Source organism: Belonocnema kinseyi, chromosome 8, assembly GCF_010883055.1.
Source record: "Belonocnema kinseyi isolate 2016_QV_RU_SX_M_011 chromosome 8, B_treatae_v1, whole genome shotgun sequence".
NCBI lineage: Eukaryota > Metazoa > Arthropoda > Insecta > Hymenoptera > Cynipidae > Belonocnema > Belonocnema kinseyi.
In genome coordinates this window covers 16,826,284-16,829,831 of record NC_046664.1, presented here as the reverse complement: position 1 = coordinate 16,829,831, position 3,548 = coordinate 16,826,284, and positions in this window count along the sequence as shown.

Below are 3,548 nucleotides of genomic sequence, written 5' to 3'. Positions count from 1 at the left end.
ATGAAAGAGGGAGCTCTTCTTAATATTTTGACACCAAAATCATGTCTATACACCTTACCGACTGCGAGTAAAGCCACCCACGCTTTAACTTGACAGACTGTAGTTTCCGGCGTCGCTTCCGACCTCGTTTACGCTGTAGTTTCCGACCTCGTTTTCTGCGTAGTTTTCGGAATCGTTAACGATGCTGTATCCTACTCGGATTTTTTGATAGAGAATAGCACAAATGACAAAAGGTCCTTCCGGAGCTTAAATCATTCATGCATAAATAGCACTCTTCACTCGAATTTCAAGTAACAATGGTTTATTCTCTGATATCGTGTATCTAAATTAGTTTCATATTCATTGATAATTTTATCTTCGTGACATTCCCCATTTAGCACAGTCGCAAATTTTGTTTTTGTAAATGAACAGCTCAACATTTCTACGAATTTGATGATTCTCGACAAAACTCGACCATAAGCTAAGTAGTACGCTACCGCCGGAAATTGTCGTTACGACCAGCGAAAGTACTATTCAAAATCACTTCTAACTTTGAAACGTGATTACTTGTTTCCTAAAACAGCGAGAAAGTTTTTCAAAAATCGTTAAACACATTTATTTAATTACGCGTCGAATGAGCCCTTATAGACTTTTTTCATTTTTGGAAGATAGTGTACAATGTGAGGAGTTTTAAAAAATGCAGGAATTTCTCGAATTTTGTACCTCGATTTCAACCTCTGGTTGAAATCACGGCACGATTTGAAGTTAATAATAAAAATCTGAGAAATTCTTGGTAATCACCACTCTCGCGTTCGACAGCAGGATTCGCTGACTGAGAGATGAAATTTGAGACTTGGACATTTTTAAACGTGTCTCGAAAACCCATGCAGATTTTTCAAACTTTGTTAGCCTCAATTAAACAGAAGACCTTAAGGACTGCGTCGCAAAATGTAAGATTGTTGCTGATAACTTATTACGTCAGGTAACAATTCGAAGTCGAGGTAGAAGTGCGATAAATTCTTTCACTTTTTAAAAACTTCTCACATAGTATATTCTCTTTAAAATATAAAAAATTTCTCTATTAGGCCTTATTCGGCGTGTAATATAGGGGAGCGGCGGGTAATGTGGCGCGGCGGTTAATGCGGAGCACCCTTATTTACAGAAATTGATTTATGTTTAGCGATAGGTGTTTACTGTACTGTATTTTTTTATGTTTACTGTTTTCTATGGTGAAAAAATTTACTCAATAAAGCTTATCACTCAATTCTTATAATGAAAAGTTATTTTTGGGTGTTATGTAAGTGATTTTAAAGTAACCAAAAAACAGTGAAAAAGTACAGTATTTGACTTTTAATTTCAGTGACACTTTGTAGAATCGGTTCCTCAGAATTTTCTGATCGTTATAGTGTTTCAATTAAAAGTAAAGGTAATTGATTCTTGCGTAAACACATTTTTTCATATACGACATACGTGCGACTAATGTGGCGCATCCAAAATTGAAACCGTCTGGTAACTTGATACACTGGTAACTTGACGCTACAAGATCCCTGAAAGCACTCTCTAACTCTAAAGGACAATGGAAAACAAGAAAATGAGTCCATCTGGATGCCATCAAATTAAGTGACAAGTTTTATGGTCCGACTTTTGTCAAACTCCGTCAAGTAGGATTTTTCCGGACAAAAAAACATGATATATAGCGTTCAAGCTGCACATAATTTATAAGTAGTTATTTAAACCCATCATTCAAGCAAAGTTAATTTCAATGAACTCAGTTAACAACTTTTACTTGCCTTTCCGAAATTGCACTAAGAGCGCGCCACATTAGCCAACCAGGAAGGATAACTTGGCGTAGACACACTTTTTGTGAAAATTGATAATTAACAACTTTAATAAACGTAAATTCAATAATAATCATACGCATAGGGTAGATAAGATATTGATTTACATGCTCTATATTATTTTACTATAGTTTTCAACATATTTAACTTTTAACGGTGCTTTTCATAATATGTGCGCCACATTACCCACCGCTTCCCTAATAAACTTTAAAACGGTTTTTTAAAAAAGCTTCTTGCTCCTTTTTAAAACGAGTTATCACGTTTCAAAGGCAGTAGCCATATTTAATAGTACTTTCTTTAAAAATACCGACAATTTCATTGTTTTATAACCATTTTGAGCCAGAATTTAAGTAGACTTTTCTTAGTGCGGAAAGCCTAAACAACTAAATAACTTTTATTACTATAAGTGGCTTTAAGCGTTTGATAATGAAACGTGAAATGAGATTTTAGCCTAAATTACCAAAATGTGCTTAACGGTTGGATGCGCGTGTGTGTGTAATTAAAAGCGGAATTCTGCGGGACTCCTATGGATTGCTCCGTTATTCAGAAACGAGTTTGGATTCGTCGAAGTCGAAAAGTGCTACGAAGGAAGATTTCTCTTCTCAGTATAAGAGGAACAAATGAAATTTGAAATTTAAAATTAAATTTAAAAGAATTAAATTCAAATAATTTTTGAATTCACGCCAAGAACAGTCTTTGTACATTAAATTAGAACCAGATTACTGCAGATTGCATTGGATCACGCGGATTATACAGGAGTGTCAGTCTCCCCTCGAATTCATCCTATTTGTTTCAAAATGACCACTGATTTTTGGTGGGATTAAAGAAAAAAACATTTTCGAGGTCCACCAAGTCGGTTAATACAGGACAAGACCCTCCTTCCCCAAAAAAGTTTCCATTTCCGGATCAAGAAAATCCGTAATTTTTTTCTAGAGATTCGAATGTTAGCACGTGCTACCGGGCCCTTTAAAATCCCATTTACTTAACATGGGGCACTTTTGAATTTTCGAAAAATTAAACTCATTTTCCAGGATTTCATCGCAAATGTACATTATTTAAACAATTATTTATTCCCGAAAAATTAAAAAATCGTATTTTCTGATTGAAATGTAATTGTTTTTCATCGTTTGGGGTAGTAGATCTTTCTGCAATCAATATGTATTTATTTAAATAAACCCAAGACGACTCTCTCGGTTTCAGTTCTACTCCCAGCCCCTCTCCCAACCCTCCCTTATTAACTGAAGCTTTTATTGGGACTGACGTTAGAACTACAATCTCCACCATATGACGATTTGATATTTAACTTTGACATGATTTCGACTCAGGAAATAAACTTATTGCATAAAGGTGTTATTTGGGCGTATAATCTAAACAATGAATAATACAAACTACAAAATAGCCTCGGAAAGGACTGGAACTTTTAATGACAAAAGGCATGCACACGGAAAATCTAAAGGTCATGTTTCAGGCGACGAATGGAGACTGGGTGTTTGGAATTCTAGGGGGGTAAATGATCTCAAGGTAAAAGAATTGCGTGAAACTATGGACGTGAAGAAACTAGATATTTTATGTGTTCCCGAAACAAAGAAAAAGGGATGCAAAACTAAAGAAATAAAAAACGGCGTGTTGAAGGCGGATTTGAAATATGGTCAGGAGTAGACTGTGAATCACATGGTAAACAAGGAGTAGGTCTCATTTTGAATGAAAGAGCAAAGCAGCATCTCGGAGACC